The sequence below is a fragment of the Haemorhous mexicanus genome, chromosome 2 (assembly GCF_027477595.1).
Source record: "Haemorhous mexicanus isolate bHaeMex1 chromosome 2, bHaeMex1.pri, whole genome shotgun sequence".
In the NCBI taxonomy this organism is placed as follows: Eukaryota; Metazoa; Chordata; class Aves; order Passeriformes; family Fringillidae; genus Haemorhous; species Haemorhous mexicanus.
In genome coordinates, this window is record NC_082342.1 from 94,170,527 (window position 1) to 94,189,900 (window position 19,374).

A 19,374-nucleotide genomic window follows, 5' to 3' on the forward strand; every position below is an offset into this window, starting at 1 on the left:
TAAATATTCTGAATGTGTTGATTTTTCTCAATTTTCATGATATTTTTATTTTCCCATCTGTCCATTGACAGCTACTCAAGCAAGTCTGACAGAGATTTTTTTGGTGATCCCTGTGGTCATACAAGACAAGTGTTTCTCACAATTATGAGTTTAAATATATACTGGCTGCAGCTGAAATGATTTAGTTTATCTGTTGCAGGTCAGGGTTGACTTAAGGAAGATAAGGGAATTTTTGCATATTTTAATACAACACCTCTGACTCTTTGAAGGCAGAAGAGCCTCTGCTGATTTAAAACCCATTGATCTGTGGGCTCACTATGGGGCTGGACCCTCAGCAGTCACATCAAGACTGTGTGGGGTTGTGAAACGGATGAGGAAGGTGACCAGGCAGCACCTTTCCTCATCCCATGATGAGGGGTGTGCACTCCATCAAACACTACTAGGGAAGGTACAGGGAATTCAGACACCTTATCCCCCCCACGCCCCTTCAGGACCACTCATTCCACATTTATCTGGCAAATAAATATTCATCACTGATTGGCAGCCCTCCCCAGTCTCAGTTCCAACAGGTGTGGGTGGGTGGGAGATCCACAAATTTCATTAATTTTCAGAGGGATGGGGAGGAAAGGGCAGAGGTCCTTTCACTAACAAATGTAACCCACTTCATTATCAATAGGTATATTTTATATTTTATTTTTAGTTCGTTGGTTCTCTGAAGAACCCAGCAGAGATCAGGCATCTTCAAGGCTTCAGAGGAGTCATGGCAATGAAAACAGGGGCAGTGCTTCCAATAGGGGGCCTAAACCAAGAGTGGAAATGCAATTTCCATACAGTGATTTAGAGACTTATCCTATGGTTTATATTTTCCTCATGTGTATAGCATTTACATAGCATTTGCTGCTTGTTCTTCAGTGGCCTATGTGTTTAACAGGTTAATTCTATGTGTTGAATGCTGTACATCCATATGGGTAAAAAAGGTGGAAATAGTACCATTCTCATAGCAGGATTTCTCAATGATTTTACTAAGCCTCCATAAGTCTCACGTCAGCTACTGGGCTGATGCTGGAATAACTATAATTTCAGCACTTATCTCCTTTCCTGGCTGAAAAGAATGAACAAAGAAAAGTAGTGGAAAGAGACAGCTGGAAGTGGAATATTTTTACTTCCCCAGTTTGAGACATGAGAAATAAAATGTCTCTGAGAGAGTAGGGGAGGGGAAAATATACACTTTAAGGTTTGAAAATGGCTAAGCTACTGGCTGATTCCTTACTCCACCAATTTATCCTGGAAACTGTTAAGTTCATTTATCAGAATTCAACTAATCCCCTTTTTGATGCTGGAATCTGTGTAACACAAGCTTCAATTGAATATGAGAGGGTGCCTTTAGGAGAGCTGCTATTTTTGGCACTACGTCTTAGGAAGGAGTGTAGACTAATGCAGAGGTTGCATTTTAGTTCATTAAACCTAAAATAACAGCTAGGCAATATTAAATCTTCCTGAAATTTCATACTCATAAAATGCTCACAGACATGTATTTTCTCTAAGATTATGAAGAATTTGCAAAGGTTTAAAAGATATTTTCAGCATCTATTTTCTTTCCTAATTCAGTTTCCAAGTCACAAGATTTTGTGCAATATTCTGATCTTCCTTTCTTCCCCTAGGAGACTCAAACCTCAAGTAGAAAGACACTTCAGGTAAGAAATATCAGAATTTCACAGATTTTAATGGGGACATCTTTGGACAACCCAATAAAACCATCCCAGCCAAGGCAGAGAGAGAAAGTCTGTCTGCTTTTGGATGATTTAAGACTTCTATTACTGACGTTTAACCTAAATCAATGAGGAAACTTTAGTGATTTAGAAACTCCAATCTATTCTGTAAAAAAAACAAAAACCAAAAAACTTCCATGTTTATTTTCTTAATATGTTATAGTTTTCACATGCAGTGTTAAACAATTTTCTTCAGTAATTTAGAGAAAGGTGCCACGGTTTAGTAGCATCAAAGAACTCATGTTTTTCATAGGAAAAGTTATCTTTAGAAGGATAATATGATGCTATGTGGTAAGACAGATGACTGAGACTCAAATACAAGTGTGTCTCTGTGATAGCACAGTCTGGGATAGAGATGAAAGCATTTTAGACCATTATGGTCAGTTTGGACAAAGATTTCATTTTTTTTTTTTTTTAAGTTAGTCAGGACTTTTGATTCAGTTAATCCCAGTTTCATTCAGGAAAATCTATCTCCTGGAAGAGGTGTCCCAAAGTGAATATGGCAGTGAGACACCTGTGGTCTGTCCCTTTCTGTGTAATTGCTCCCATACCCTTCTCTCTGTGAACACCTAAGATATAGGAGAGGGCTTGCAATGGATGACCCAAGCAGAATGACAGCTGTGTCCCTTTTTTGGCTGCTTTCCTCTCTCCCAGCTGAGTAGACAAAGAGCTTTTATCACTGATGTGCAGAGGAACACAATTTGATCACGGAGGAGAAGTGCAGTGGTGCTTGAAGAAGCAGACAGAATACCAGAGGAAGCTTCAAGGATCAGCCCAGGGCTGAAAGGAATGGTATCTGCTAAGGAAAATCCTTCTTGTTGCCAGATGAGTTTCCAAAAGCTTGGAAAGCTGAGGCACCGTTACAGGACTGACAGGTCATTCACTGGACAAGCATTGTCAGAAAATCTATCCCAGGACCTCATGGATTAAAAAAAAGCCATACAGGCCCATTGCAGGATAAGGGCAGCCCATCAAACAACTCCCCAAGCAGTAGCTGCCTGTACCATGTGGGGCAGCCACGCTGAACAGCCCTCAACAGGCTGTGAACTGCGTGAAGAAATAATGAAGATTTACAACAAAGAGAGTGGAAGGCAACAATTCTTATGGAATACAGTCTTCTCCCTACTTTTCTTAGCATTCTTTCTCATTCTTTCCCCTGACTAAGGAGGGCCTTTCCTTTTAAGAAAACTATAGTGAAACATTCTGGTCTTTGCCATCTTCACACTTCTTTGGCTTCTAAGTGTTCACTAAACCCCTCAGCTCCACAGTTTGTTCATCTGTAACCAAGGGTAGAGACCTTGGTGGCATGTCTGCAGAAGTGCTTTGGGATAGAGAGATATCCTCTCTAACAACAGGTGGGGGGTCTTCATATGACTCTAAATGATAATAGTTCAGGGACCTCTGCAGAGGAGTTCTTGCTTCTTTCCTTTCCTCTGGATTCAACTTGGCTGCCATGTGGGCCCTGAATATGACTGATGGGAAGAGCCTTTTGGGTTTTCAACCCCTGCAGATGGAATCTGGGATGTCAAATTACTACAGAGGTTGCAGTAACTGCTGGTCTTCTGAGCTGGCAAACACTACCCCTTAATTTAGGATTTATTAATTCTCATAGAATCATGATTTATCTTTCCCTGTTCTAGATGCATGAAACAAACACCCTGTGATTGTTCCAAGAAATTAATGACTCTGTGTTTCTGAAAGCACCAGAGACCTGCTATTCTGTAAAAAATAGTTCCCATTACCTGTGGTGTTCCCAGCAGCACATTTCTGCATTTTTAGGCAAAATCCCCTTTCCATAGTCTTTCTCCCTCCCACTACTCCACTGCTCATGGCTTCTTTCCAAAACCTTACTTCTGGGTGTATAATTTGCTTCTGTTCCCCTTAGCACTTTTTCTGCCTGCACTCCTGATCACCCTGCACTGTTATCACCCTCTGGAAATAACCAGCAGCAACTTTTGAGTACCATTTCCCTTTATCAGACAGCCAGAGGCCTCAGGAACTCCTGAACAAAGACAGGTTTGAAAAACTGAGCAGTTGGCAGGCACCTTAAGAACTGACCTAACTAATTTAAAAGGCAGAAGTGACAATGTCCAAGTCATTCCTGGCAATCTCTGTCTAATTTGCCCCTAAGGAGTAACAGTAGGACTGTACAACCTCCAAAGAGGGAGGGAGGAAGGAAGTGGCGGAAGTGGCGGAATGGCAGAAGTGGCGGAATGGCGGAAGTGGCGGAATGGCGGAAGTGGCGGAAGTGGCGGAAGGAAGGAAGTGGCGGAAGGAAGTGGTAGAAGGAAGGAAGGGGTGGAAGGAAGGAAGGGGCGGAAGGAAGGGGCGGAAGGGGCGGAAGGAAGGGGCGGAAGGGGCGGAAGGAAGGGGCGGAAGGAAGGGGCGGAAGGAAGGGGCGGAAGGAAGGAAGGAAGGGGTGGAAGGAAGGAAGGGGCGGAAGGGGCGGAAGGAAGGGGTGGAAGGAAGGGGCGGAAGGAAGGGGCGGAAGGAAGGGGCGGAAGGAAGGGGCGGAAGGAAGGGGCGGAAGGAAGGAAGGAAGGAAGGAAGGAAGGAAGGAAGGAAGGAAGGAAGGAAGGAAGGAAGGAAGGAAGGAAGGAAGGAAGGGTGGTGTCAGGAGAACTTGTCATTTGTAGTTATTCAGATCACACCATAGCAATATGAGAATCACTGAAAGCAGGGCTCCTCCAATTTGTTATGCTGCTCTTGGGAAATATTTGGGAAGAAAGTGAGAAGAGAATGTAATGATATCTCTTCATAATACTCTGCCAGCCTCCAGCAACTTTTGGCTTGGGGATTTCTTAACCTGGGGGCAGTATTCATACTGAATATCACTTTCATGAACTTGCAGCTCCCTCCTGATTGCCTGAAAGGAAATTCACAGTTTCCAGCAGGCTAAGATCAAAGCTGATGAGTAGGTAGCTCTACTGTGTGTAGCTGAAGAACCAACTTCCTTGTGTTAATTTTGAACATATTACCCACAAGTTTCATCAGAGGGCTCCTAGGTCTCACCTTTGGAGATATAATGAGAAACTTTATTCATATGTTGCAGTCTGTTCATGTCTTTGTCAATCTTTATCATATCTCCCCTCAGCCACCTCTCCTAGGCCAGGGAGTCCCAGTCTGCCTGTTCAGTCTGTATGAAAGCTGCTTCTCATGTTTTATCATTCCTCCTCAAACTTTTTCAATATGACAATTTAGTTTTTCAGGTGATGTGGCCAAAATTTTCAACATTCAGTATGCATTTTGGCTGCATGTGTTCTGTTATTTCTGGGGTTTTTTTGTCAACTTATATAACCTCTAAATTTCACACCCAACTAAACATCTCAGAACCACTACTTTATAGCTAAAGTTCCATTTCCCCTGCCATGTTCACTGTTTTATGCTCATCTACATTTTGTATGAGATGCTGTTCTAGTGCCCACTCATCTTTTTGCTTAAGATCTTTTTCTCTCACCTGGTTTTTCAGTCTTAGAAGAATTCCCACTAATAATGTCCTATTAATCTCTTTACTGTAAAACCTATCTTTCAATTGTTTTTATGCCATACATGCAAATATCTTCCCTCTTATCCTATTACTGCTTGGGTGTTTTTAAGGTTTTGTGGTGAGAGCCCTTATTGAATACATGGGAAAGGACAAATAGGCAGATGCTGTCAACCAAAGATCTCCTGCATCTCCATGCAGTTTATCATCTCACAGGAACCTGATGGATTTGTAGGACATGGTTTCTTCTTACCAAGGTATATTGAATTTCTCCCAATGTATCATATTTACCCATCTTCTCTACCCTGCGTAGTGATTTCTACTAAATTTGTCAGTCTTACCAGGCTCTATTTCTCCCATTCTCTCTTGGAAGCATTTGAAAAGGCTGATGCTGTGTTGGATACATTCAGGTGTTCAGTTCTAAGTCTGTTTTAAATAAGAGGCCATGGACTATTATTATTATTATTATTATTTCAGCTAATCCATCCTTCAGTCCCTTTAAATCTGTTGGATGAACACCATCTGGTTCTAAAATTTTCTTCCTATTCATTTTGTTTATTTGCTCCATACCTCTTCTACAGACACTTCAGCTTGAAATAGATCCTCTGGAAATACCCATAAGGAAGCATTCTGTGCAGGAAGCTCTCCAAGTTCCTCCCAATGAATGCAGAAGCAAAAAAAAGAGATCATTTTGCCTCTTCTGTTACAGCCATCTCTTGCTCAAGGACTGGTTATCTGTTGGCCCAATCATTCCCCAAGCCCTTCAACTTGCCTAATATTCAAAAGAGACATACAGTTACAAATCACTTCCCAAATTACTTCAGACCCATAATATTTTGATGTTAGTAGAAACAGTCACCCTCTCCATTATGACCATGACTGGGGACATCCTGTTTTGTAGAAAGATCCTTCTGTATGGCAACAATTATTTTTCTTCTCAACTACTGTTTGTATATACTACAGATAAACTGAGAGGGTCTGAGATGTAGGCTCAGACATGTATTATGATTGAGTACATGAGCTTAGATTGTGCACTTTGAAGTAGAGTCCTTGCTGTTGATCTTCTTAGGCCCGTGCTTACTTTGAGCACTATAAGTGCTCAGGCCCTTTAAATAATAGGATTAAAGTAAACCTTTGGTTGCTGATGTGAATTTTACGTCTACCACTTCACACAGAGCTGAAAAAATATACCATCCATTGTCAGCCTGATAGCAATATGGATTGTGTTGGTTCCTGCCAAGTTCATATTCCCATGGCTGTCTAGTGGAGTTGCTGTCTTAATGTCAATAAAATTCAAATGTTGTGAGTAAAACAAAGGAAAAACTTGTACCAATGGCTTGTCTTGAACATCAAGTGTCTCTTGCTGGAAGATAAGTAACTTTTATGAATCATTAGAGAGGAGTCAGAACCCAAATTATGGAGCAGTGCTTATCCCTAATGCTTATCCTTTTGCATATCCATCATGTCTAACCATAAAGTCCAGTGAGTCCTGGCTGGGTTGGTACAATGTAAATGCCCGGCATGACTGAGCACTGCCCATCTGTGTGTCCCTGAAGAGCCCGTCCACAAGGATGCTGACTCTTCCTTGCATCCAGAAGGATTTCCAGGAACCCAGACTCCTTATTTGCAAGGAAGAGTTTCTAACACTTGAACATCCAGCAAAAAATGTGGGGAAGGGGCTGGCTTGTTTGGCAGCAAACACAGCACTGGCAGGCAGTGGGAATCACTTTCAGGAGAGGGCAGAAGACCTGTGAGGAAGGCAGACTGCTCTGCCTGAGTGCCTGCAGCCCTTCCACAGCCATGCCCCCACTGCCTCTCCTGCCAGCTTTCTCTGTGAGCATGCTCTGGGCCCAGCACTCTTTGCTTTTTCCTTCAGTAAGCTGCAGATCCACCCCACATTTGCACTAGTAAACACTGGGCAAAAAGGCAGAAAGGAAACATGGCTGCCCTCAGATCTGGTTCTTAGAAGGCCCTTACTTATTTTTTTTTCTGAATTAGGAAAAAGTGCTATTTCTCTCCCCTGAAAGGATGTTGAGAGAAGAAATATTCACCAGTGAATTGCAGGCCATGTGAGTGCATGACACACAATGTGTTCAACGTGTGCTCACACAAATTCCTGACTGGGGCTTTTGTGCTGGAGCTGAAAAGTACGACAGAGCTTGTTCTGAGAACTTCCTCTCTGTTGTTGTTCTGTACCAAAAGTGCCATGCTGTATCTCTCTCTGTCTTATATTTAGTGCTCTAAGCCCCTGAGTGCCCTGCTGCCTTCTACACCCAAGGCTGGAGGCAGGGAGATGTCTTGCAATGGAAACCATGCATAGGGAATTAGGATACCAAGCATTTAAAAAATGGAATAAATAACAGAATAATGGGCTTCTGTGTGATGGCATCTATGGCTTGCAGGTATTTCTGTTTTCATATGGTAATCTCTAGGCGTGTTGGGCTTTGCTTCCCTAGACACAGACTACCAAAAAGGAGCACTAGTCAATGCTGTCAATGCTTCCCTCCTACAGAAAGCATGCAAATTTCTAGGAAGACCTTGGTGAAAATCTGTTCAGTTTGACAGGAAATACACCGATCTGAAAGCCCACTAACTTTGTTTATGGAATCTGTGAGACAGCTTCTGTCCCCACTTATGTGCCCATTTTGTTCTCATGACAAAGCACTTATTTTCCTTTTTAAAGGAGAGTTTTACTCTAATTTGTTGTGATATGGGAGTTACACAGACACTGCAGGAAAAAGAAAGCATATTATAAAAGAAAACTTGCATAAATGGCTTCATAAAAAATATTACCGAAAATATGAAGTGAAATTGAGGGAAATATTTTTTCTTCTAGCTCTTTCAGTGTCACTAATTCTTGGTAAGTGTGTTTTAACAGTAGCCAGCAAATCAACCTGCAGCAGAAACATTTTGAGTTTTCTGGAGTTGATGGATCCCTTTGAAATATCTGTGGTAGTCCTCCTCCTATGTTGGTCAGAGGGAGTTGAGCAAAACCAGGCAAAATTGCTCCAGCTGCTTTTGGAAAAACTAGGACTCTGTGCAATATGACCTATGCTTCTCAAAGCTGATCAGTGTTGGATGATGAACGTTGTTGAAGCAGTCTGAGATTTATTAGCATGAAACTGTACTCACTGTGATATAAAGCCAAAGATAAAATATTGCAGTCAGTAATAATTCATCTCACTGAAAAACAACTGTGTCAGAGTGTCTGTGGTTTGGTTAGACAACAGACAAAGAAGGAAAAATGGTAAGGAAAAATATGCAAATGCAATTTTTTGGTACAAATCTACACGAGTTTGGTACTATTAAAATTAGGAGGAAAAGAAAGAGATCTGGGTTTTGTTAAAGTAATCTGTGGATGCATCTGAGAGAACTCCCATTGATATCTATGGGGCCAGGATTACACTCCCAAGTCTGTATTCACATCCACTTCCTCCTCTGGTTTTTTTCTTTATAAAATAGCCTTTTACATTTTCTGTATTAAAGAAGTGTTTGAATGAGGCTGCCCCCTCACAGCCTCTTGCCAGCTGCAGTCAAAGGTCTGCCTTGTTCTGATGGCTTGCTGTTTGCAAGGGAAAAAGTAAAGTTATTCATCCATTAATCATATTTTTAAATGCTAGGTAAGAACAAAGTATTATTGTTGGAGATAGCCTTGAGAATGGCTTCACTTTGGAAACAGGCTTTGGGTCTTTTTGTTTAATTTCACTTTAAATTCAAATCCTATAAAAAATCACAGCATTAGTATGTGTGTTCCTGTATTTTGTTCCAGCTAAAGACTTTTGGCCAACACAGTTTTTTTCAAAGCTAATGCTTTGCTGTACATGATTGGAATGCTGCTTCTGCTTCTTGTTTTTAAAGAGAACACTGTCAATACACCAGTGGCTGCAATATTTTAACACTAAGTCCCCAACCAGGATGATTTTCCCATTTTTATTGTTTTAGCCCGAGGCTTGGAAAATAGGCAGAGAATTTGAGGACATGAGAAAATTTCTAGCATGCCAGAAGTGAGACTACTCTATTAAAAAATACTAGTTTTGTACACGTTTTCTTTACTGCACAATTTACTGTGGAAGCACATCTGTTTAGCTTAATAGCAAGATCTCGTAATAACCAGATGAGTGAAGGCAGCTTCCATGTCCCACTGGTGTCCCTCTAAAACACTGCAATCTCTGGTGGGACACACTGCCTTTGGGCTCCAGGTAACAGGGGACTCATCTCACCAGTGCTGGGGAGCAGAAGGTGGAGCTCTGTGCAGGTCTGACCAGACCGTGGTGCAGTGGCCAGATGGTTATGGCTGGGAACAGGGAAATGTGTGAAGTGCTGGCTGCAGTGTCTGGAGCCTTCCGAGGCACCCACAAAGCTCCAAGATAAGTGCATGTGCAGATAATTTGGTATTTTACATTACTTTATTCTTCCACTTAGGCTATGTGCTGTTCTTGACATGAAAGTTGGAGCGAACATGTCCCTGTGCATGTTGTCTCAGCACTATCTACACTGCCTGTCACAGCCCACAGCAGCACAACCCTGGAAAGGTAAGCCAGACATGACATATTACCTGAGGACATCAGCCCTGGCAGTGAGTGCCTGTCACAGGTGAGGTAGGGGACAACCCCAGAGGCCATGTCTTTACTCATAAATCAAACAGGACACCAGGGTGCTCCCAGGCACTGAGGTTCACTCACCCATGCTGGTCTGCTGACCTGTGTAGGGCTCTCCCTCCTGGGCATGGCCTAAGAGCAAATCTTATCCCTAGGAAGTGTTTTGGATGTGATCACTTGATTTCAGAGACCATGGGTTGTAATGTCCTTGGCACAGCCCCAGGGCTGCATTCTCTGCAGGAGCACTGCCAGGCACATGTTGCCATGGCAGAGCCCAAGAGACAGCCCTGGGACCAGATCAAAGTGCTGCACCAATGGCACCAATGTGAACACCACCTCTCTTCTTCAGTCAGTGCGTCTCCATCAGCTTTAGACCAAGTAATCATCTGACCTCCTGCCTTTGAAATCCTCACCTAAGACCTGACCTCAATCCCAAACCCTTTGAAGCAGGCTGTCCTTTCCTACAAGCACTGGCTTTGGGTCAGGTCCAAGGAGTCCTGCTCCTCGGGGTACCAGGGACCTGAGATCCTGCCAAAGCCTGTGAAAGACTCAGCATCTGAAAAAAATCTTTCTTTCATTTAACTTCTTGAATAATGGAATAGTAAACAAACTCTAGTGCAATGTGTGATAGCTTTAGCTTTTAGGCTAAAAGTAAATTGATATTTCTTACCTTTGTGTCATATTTTGTGATCCTTGGATTTAAAAGCTTTTGGATATAAAAATATTTATAACAAAAATGTATCTGTAAATGCATCCAAACAAATGTATGCACATGAACAAATAATCTTATTTTTCCTAAGAGGTGTTCTTTTATTGGCTTCATTTGAAAATAAATGTTCCCATGAGATGAGGTTAAAAGTAATTTAATGTAACAATATCCTGATAATTGGCATTTGGCAGTTATTGCTACTGCTATTTTACAGGCTAGTTTTGATGAATTCCTGCTTTGACACATAGTTATGATTCAGTGCTTTGCTTTCTTTTTCCTTTTCCATCAACTGCTGTAATCCATAGCAAGTAATTGCTTAAAATATGAAATCAGCAAGCACCACCTCCAATTTTCCTTTTCTTCTTTCATTGCCTCATCTAAAAGACGAGAAAAAAGGAAAATGTTCCTTCTGCCTGTCCACTTTTTTTTTTCCCACTATCTCTTCATTTTCCAAACATTCAACATAAAGAAGAAGATGCTAATAGAGGGGGAAAAGCCTCCAAAAGCTAATGAAAAGTTTTCTGCCTGAAATAATTCAGTTTGCTATTCAAACCAGGGAAGTGTTTACACTATAGTTAGATATGGTTGTGTTCCTTGAGAACATGAAAACATGACAGTGTATTATTAGTGAAGAAACTAAAGAGCAGCTGTTAGTCAGCACCTGGTTCCCAACAGCAGACTGGGAATACAAAGAGACACTCTCTGTGTGTGCCCTGGCAGCAAGAGAGGAACAAACATCTTAAAGCCCGCTCTTCCCCTGAGAAAGCAGCACTCCCCTCAGGGGGTCAACAGAGCCCTGAGAAGTGATGGCAAATTGCAGGTGGAAAGGAGAAAAGGGCTCAAAAGACAGTGAAAACCAAAACAAGGCACTATCTTACCTTGTTGCAGCCCAGTGCTGCCTCTGCTCATGAGTCTGTGAACGAGAGAGGACAGGACAGCCTTGCCTCTCTGTTGGATTGCCCAAACTATATGTTTCGTAATTAGACAGTTGGGCATCTGTGCTGTGGGTGATCTATAAATATAATATCTCCAAAGCAGCAGCCATGGGCAGGAGATAAGGACTGCAGCATCTCTGGGCTCACCAGCCTTTTAAGGCATCACAGCTAGAGCTGCATGAGGGCCCCCATGGAAAGGGCTGTTGTGCTCTTGAGCAGTGCCAGCCCATCATTTTGCTGCATTTGGGAGTGCCTTCAGGAGGTGCTGCAAGGCACCCCGAGGAGATGGCGATATTTCAGGGCTCAGTATTTTGTCTGAGATATGAGCAACTCTAATTTATCAATTGGATTATTTGTCAGGCCTTTGGGATTGACAGAAACACCTTAAGAAACGCTGACTGCTCTGTGGATGTCACAAACCCCAACACTCCTTCATCCATCCATCTGTCCACCCCAGGTGTGCAGCCCTCTTGCAGTGTAGTTTGTGTCTTATGTCCTGCCTTGGTTTTGCCCTGCACCTCCTCCTGCAGGAAGCTGTAGTGCCACCTCACTACAAAAGACAGCAGCTTTAGAGATTAGCCTGAGATCACAAAGTAAGTCTGTGGTGGCAGCAGGACTGCAGCTCAGGGGTGAACTTTCTGCTTAGGGCTTGTCATACCCTTCTTGCTGCAAGGTAAATGTGGTGCTGGGTGAAGGGGACACTGGTACATTAAAAAAAAAAAAAAAAAAGGCAAGATGTTTGAGGTGGGAAAAACATCTTCTAGTAGCTCCCATGGGGACAATCTTGCTGGCTGGGGAGGAAAACCTGTCCAAGCAAGGCTCAGTGTAGAAGTGGGGTTACAATCTGCCTACCTCCTTGGCAATATTGGATCCATCTCTGCATTTCAATGTACTTCTGCAGAGAAAGGTGTAGCAGAGACATGGTCCTTGGTACAAAGTTGAGCTATTTTAAGGGGAGGAAAAGGAAAACCTCTCTGTAAGATGGTGTGGTGAAGAAACAACATCAGGCAGACTCTCTGTGCAGGCAAAAGACTCTCTACAGCAACATACTTATCTGGAGAAGTGCTGTGCTGTCGAAGTGAGGTTGCAGGTTGTTCCTCCCCCTGGCTGAAGCAGCAGTACTTTACAAGGGATTCAGCTCCTTTGCTGATTTATTTATTACTTCCACAGTGCTTCATTCCCTTCATCTCCTGTTTCTCTCTCTTTTCTTCAGAACTCTGATTGAGCAATAGTCCTTAGGAGAGAGCATCACCTCCCAGCTTGTCTCTGAGCAGTTGGGACAACAAGTGTAGATCAAGCTGCAGAGGCTGGATACTAACACAAACTGTGTGCCAGGCTTTTTGGCTTGACAAACTAATTTATGGCTTGACATGGAGCCCAGTCAAGTTTTATGGTTTTAACTCCAAACCAATGAGAAGTGGGCATCTGAGGCATTCATCCTACCAATTAAAAAGTTTGCAACAGCATGTCCTCAGCCTTTGCCAAGCAACATGATTTGACAGCCTGATTCAAGCCTCTGGCAGAAAATGACTTTCACACATCTCCTTTTATCCCTAGCTTCCAAGCACCACGGGTGAGGAGCATGGCCTAGAGACTTGGGTTAGAGAGATAAGAGAAATATACCACAGAATTCCTGGGGAAAGTATTGTTCATCCCAGATCTAGTGGCCTTTTGCCTCATATTTCTTTAGCTACCTTGTAAACAGCCCTTTCCTATTTCCCAGAACAATAAACAGTTCTGAAAAGCTGTTTAAGCAGCAAAAAGGGGGAAGTTAAGACATGTGTTTTGACAGCTCTGGAAAGCCTCAACTTTTTCAGGTTAGCCAATTTTTTTGTTTGCATGATTCAAAGGTGTGGCTGATGTTGTAGAAACAGCCTGGGTAAATGATGGTTGTCCCTGGCCCAAGCCCATGTTCTGGGCACTAATGGCATCTCTAATCCCCAGGTGTCAGTCTGACTGCAGAACATTTTTGCATCTGGTGTGCACATCCAGCAACCAGGGGACCAGCTTGAGGTAAACGGTGCCTTCCAGAACACTTAATCTAAAAACTTGAGAAGGTGGATTACAGATCTTCTAGTGCAAACTTTACTGCTTTTCTCTCTGATAAGAGCACATGCTGTCTAAAGCTGGTTACCCCACATTATCCTGCTGGTTAAACTGTCCCAGTTCCATTTTGGGTGTTGCTTTACTCTCGAGGACCCTCAGCAGGGAAAGGACTCCTTGAAAAAGGATGCTGCCAGAAAGCTAAATCATCAGCAATGTGTCAGGCCATGATCCTGTGCTCCTGGCAGCAGGTAACAGCTGAGACACTTCCTCGAGACAGGCAGGGGAATGCCCCCACACTGAGGGGACCAGCACTTCCAAGGCACAGAAAGACGGCAGGCTAACTGGAGAGGTATTCATGTGGATGTTGTCAGAGGCAGAGACACAGCCTTTATGAAAAAGAATGGAGGCTGAGGCTCTCTATCCCACAGCTGTGATGGCATTGCTTGGCACAGACCCCCTTGTCATTTCCACAGGGCTGTAGCCCCAGAGCCAGCCCTGCTGCTTCCATGACTGAGGCACAGCAGGAAGCAAAGAAAGAATTTCAACCAGTTCCCTATTCCAAGGCAATGGGATGTGTATGTACAATAACAGCTGCTTTATAATCATGGAATCATTTAGATTGGAAAAGATCTTTAAGATCATTGAGTCCAAATGTGTTTTAGAAATGGAAAGGAAATGCTGCAAGCTGTAAAGCACAGCTCCCTTGGAAAGCATACCAAGGTGCCATTAGCCATCCATTGTAGTGAGGTTAGAGGTTTTACCACTAATCCCTCACAATCAGGATTTGCCCTGCCATTCTCTGCAAGTCACAGAAGGTGCCAGAAATGTGGGCATCCAAGAAGAACATAAATGTTCAGGATAGGTTTAACAAACCAAAATCTATCCGGCTTGCACTGGTAGTGTGTTTACTAAAAGAAGAGCTCTACTAACAGATATTTATGGGAATCTGCCCTTGTTGTTCTGACATTTGTGTTCATGGTAGGTAGCACAGTGATTAAAACTGTGTTATGATGTTGTTGAGCCTTTAATCTAATTTGGGGTATTTAGACCTGGGTTCTGTACATATGATATTGACTGCCAGAAACTTAGCAGCAGAGCCAGAGGGGAAGAGGGCACCTGTGGAGATTGTGCTGGTAGTCAATATTTTGCCAACCCTTCAAAGTCAGGTTCTCACAGTGAGAAAGATGGGATTAACATTTGCTGGTATGAGCAGGGGATTTGGCTGTGCTAGCAAGATGTCAGCCTGCTGGCTTCTTCTAGCCCTTCACAGCCACAGGTCACACCAGTGCCTTCCAAATTAGACACCTTGTCCTAGGGTGATGTTGTGATGTTTGTATCCCCATTCAAGTGTGTTGTTTATTCTGGATATTATGTTCTGTGCCTTCAAGACTGGCTCTGAAGAGTGAATGTTTTGTTTTGGTTTCTTATCAGCCGCTCCCCCACGGCTGGCAGGACACAGAGACGGGACAGTACCTAGTGCGGTTTTTGCTTTTTGCCTGGCTTTTCGCTTTGCTCTCGCTCTTGCTTCTGCTTTGCTTCTGCTTGCTCTTGCTTTTTGCTTCTGCTCATTAGTTAGTTTAGCTAAACAGTCCAAATTTCTTCCTGGACTGTTACTCCTTTCCTTTTTTGGACCTACTTGAACCTGCTCCGGACTGGGACCTGGGAAACACCGAGAGTTTGCACCCTGTGGCTGCAGCAGCTGCCCCAGCATCAGAGGGACTGATAACAGCGACCACCCCCAGGAGAGACTTTCTGAATTTGTCATCTTTTTCAGAGCGGTGAAAGAGTGGTGTCATCTGGTCTTGTTCATTTTGTGCTGGGGGGTGCTGTGCTTGTCAAATAAACAGGTTCTTTCCACTTCCCTCCGAGGAATTCTTCCCGAAACGGTGGGGGGGGAGGGGCCATGTGGGTTTGCTTTCTGGAGGGGCCCCTTTTGGAGGTTTCATCCCAAATTTGCACGAAACCAGGACACACCTGCACATAAAACTCTACACTCAGCCCTCCCCACACCTAGGGAATACCTGGAGGATCCCAACCACACCTCCCTCCTGGTGGGCAGCTGTCCTCATTGCCACCATTGTGCCCAGACTGTGGAGCACAGGTGAGATGTAGGTGCTTTCATATGAAGCAGCAAAGCAGGGTGATTTCCAAAGGCCTCATGTCAGCTGAATTACCCTTCTGCTCTGTGCTTTGAGCTGAAGCTCCAAGAAGATGTCATTGCTGCAAAGATATGCTCAGACTTGAGAGCAGGTTGAAGTACTCAGAGCCCTGTGACATGTGTGTTTTCCATGGATGCTCTCATCAGCAGTTCACCTCTCACTGGTTTTGCCATCAAAAGCTGGCATCTGGTGTGAGCCAGTTATCTGTGTGCTTTCTGTGGGGCTGGAGGTGCCTATCTCTTGCTGCTGACTACCTGGTGAGAGAATATGGCTCACACCAGATTTTCCTTCAAATAAATTTTGTCACCAGCTAATTTCTGGTCACTGAATTTATGTGAACTATGCCTCACTCAGCATGAGATGCCTTTGCTTTGAGTAGTGTGCCACAAAAATGCCTCTGTTGGGTGAGATGTAAGTTGACCTAGCCTATTTTCTTGCCCCTAGCCAGTAGTTTGTGCTTGTGAATATATATATCCCAGAACAGTTTTTCTGAACTCCCACAGGTTTTGGGTTGGGAACTCTCGGAGACAGAAGCAAATTATATTTACTGACCTTGATGCATTATTTCTCTTTTCTTCCTGTGAATTTCCTGCTGTTTCTTATCCCAAGTGCTTGAGGTGTGTGCTCTGTCCCATGCCCGGTCACCACAGCTCGCACCCCTTGGGCGTGGTGGCTGTCAGAGCTCAGAGCACAGGCTCTGAGCCTGTGCCAGTTCTTCCCCTAGCAAACAATGTCACATTTGGGTAAATCATGAAGGTGAGCCTGAGTTTGAAAATTCAGACACCCAACTCTCTCCAAAACCTCTAAAACCAAACTTTGCATGGAAAACTTAGGAAGATTTTCCATTTCTCCCCTTCTTCATCCTGGGTCCCACTCACACTGAGGGAGATATATCCAGTCCCCAGGCTGCCTTTCTTTGCCTACTAAATGGTCCCATGTTTCAGGGTTCATTTTGCAGACCTGATGACACAGCACTGACAAATGAAGTGAAGAGAAACTGAGTGAAGAGAAACTGAGTGGTGACTCTTAAGCCAGAGGGAGTGCTGGATGTATTTTCAGAGCACAAACAAAGCTGGAAAAGCAGAAATCATTTCTTCTTCACTCCTCCACTTATATGCCAAGCAAATATCACAGCTCACAAAAGGCCACTGCTCTTAGCAGCTGTTTCATGGCCCCATCTCTGCCCTTTCCCATTTTGGCTGAAATACTCATTCAGTATACTTTAGCTGCTGGTTTTGGATCATGCTAAGGCTTCTTCAGTCCAAAACTAAATCTACCCTCATAATCCACCAAAATAAGTCCTTAAAAAGCTAAGCAGGCTTCACTTAACAACAATAAAACCTTTTGTGGTTTGTAGTGACAAAAGGATCCAAGTGAGCTGCCTGAGTTCGAAGCAGACTAGATACGCAGTCCTGGTAACACTGAATTTTGGTGCCCTGTTTGCCCACTTATCTGCCTGTTTGAACTAATGCCTTTACTCCACTCTACCTAACTCCACCAGTGAGTATATGTGCAAAAAATTCTTTCAGGACTCCTTTAGAAGAGAGGAATTTTCTCCTGAGGTAACTCTTATCTCGGAGAAGTACAGTGCTGTGACCCCAGCAGCAGGAGTCAGGAGTTGCCACTAGCAAAATGAAGAAATCAAGAGCCTAGCCCACTTCACCTGCCTCCAAGTATGAGGCTGCTTGTATGGGTCAGGAATTTTACACTAAGGAGTTTTATTTTGGCAAGGACAAACACAAAAGCAGACTTTTGTAATAGAAACTATAGATTGCCTTAAGCATAGGTGTACTGACCAGCCTGCCCATAGTAATAATAATCCCAGTATAATAATCCTGCCCAGTAATAATAATCCCAGCTCTGACATTAATTCATGGTATGACCTTGGACATGACATCCACATCCATGCTATCCAACCTGGCAAGTAAATGCAAGTCCCAGTGACAGACAGAGATGGTGCAAGTGCCAAGCACTTTGAAAAAAAAAAATCAAAATATTATCCCAAGGGCTCAGGTTTCCTGCTTGTAGGGGAAACTATGAGAGAAATCTTGCTGAAGAGCAAGATCTGAAAAATATACTGAGATGATAAAAAAACCCAGCCCCCAGCAGCCTTAGAGTTTTCCACACCTCCACAATAAAAGGATCTTTCTGTCAGGAGCCCATTTCCCAACCAAATCTCCCAAGACCAGCTGTGATAGCTCTTTCCTCACCTTTGACTCAAGTTTCATGCTGAGCGAGGGGTACACAAATAGAAGTGCTTCAGCACCTCAAAATCATCCTGTCTGCACCCATTACTACATTGCAATCAATAGATATTCTTAGGCTATATAAGGTAGGAGTTCAAATGTAAAATTCTATGACATTCTACTACCTTCAAAGGCACTTCCCAAAACATCATGCAAATAAAAACTAGGATAATGCAGCTGGAAATGATGATAAATCTAAAATCTTGCACAAAACTGTTTAAGCCCTGTATTGTGCCTGCACATTGTGGAGTCGGGCAGTAATCCCCTTTTTTGACAATGCCCTAATGCAAGCCTGGTGGCTCAGGTCAGCCTGCTGAAGGCCATCATGTTCAATTTGAAACAAGCCCAGCGATATTAAAAAGTTGTGTTTACAAAGAGCAGCTGTTGCTGTTACAGAATATATCCTTCCCCTGGCCACATAATAAACAGGTAACTCAATCTTTGCTAGAGCTTTGCTGACAGAAGCGCAGCCTAGGGCTGCCATGTACCTCTTAGGCTATTTGGCACAATGAGAAGAATTTCACTGTAAAGCCCAGATTGGCCTGGATGCCAGTGCTCAGATGAATGTCCAACCTGCCACCTGCCACTGCCCCTTACCCTGATCCTGCACGTGACTACAGTAAAGCTCAAATGCTTCTTTTCTCTTTATGTTGGGTCACCCATTTTCTCCTCCATGACTTAAAAACCTCTGAAGATGAGTGAATTAATGCTTCATCTGTTTCAGTGATGCCTTTTGTGAGAGCTCATAGTGATTTCACTGGTGGATTGAAAAAGTTACATATGTTATAACTGCCTTAATTTTATGGTCGAGTTTAAGAGAGAACATGACATTTACCAGGAGGACAGCTCTTTATGGCGCCTGAGTTAAACAATAGCTATTTCTGACATCATTGGGGCTGCTCAGACTTTTTGAAAACAATTCAAAGATGAATTATCAGCACTATGGACATGCATTAATTTGAAAGATTTGACAGACATGTTCAGCTATTAAGTTGTTGCAGCACAGAAATCAAAACCAAAGCATGCTGAGCAAACACATGACTTGTCTCTGCTACATAGGCCTTCTCAGCCAAGACTAGCTACATTTTTACATACTGATCAAAATGCACAAATAGCTCTGATATTAAATTTTTGGGGAAAAAAACCCCACAGTGTCTTTTTTTTATGTTTTAAAAAGATGCATTTACATTCAGTATGACTGAAGGACAGTGAGATTAGAGTCTTTATCATGCAAAATCTGCATTCTGTTTTTGCAGATATTCTGACTATGAATTTGCTGACCCTTTTCTGATGCTGCCTGTATGCACACCTCAGAAAACCATCATCCAATGTAATACTAGACCACCTTAGTATTACCATTATTTTCTGTGCATTTCATTCCATGTTCCACCACCTCTTTTCCTCTTACATGTTATGGCTGGCACACCA

The 19,374-nt window shown here is 43.2% G+C and overlaps 1 protein-coding gene across 4 annotated transcripts in view; it reads right to left on the bottom strand.

The window, feature by feature from the left end:
* The window catches only part of FHL2 (four and a half LIM domains 2), a 142,536-nt gene that overhangs the window by 26,507 nt on the left and 96,655 nt on the right, over positions 1-19,374 (bottom strand). Inside the window, exon 1 of one of the 4 annotated variants that reach the window (XM_059839580.1) lies at positions 12,546-12,795. The exons of 1 other annotated variant lie outside the window; for it this stretch is intronic. The gene's annotated coding sequence lies outside the window, so the exon portion shown is untranslated. Of the gene's footprint in view, positions 1-11,438; positions 11,577-12,545; positions 12,796-19,374 lie in introns of those variants that run through there. 2 more of the 4 variants (XM_059839578.1, XM_059839581.1) reach the window with 2 other exon arrangements.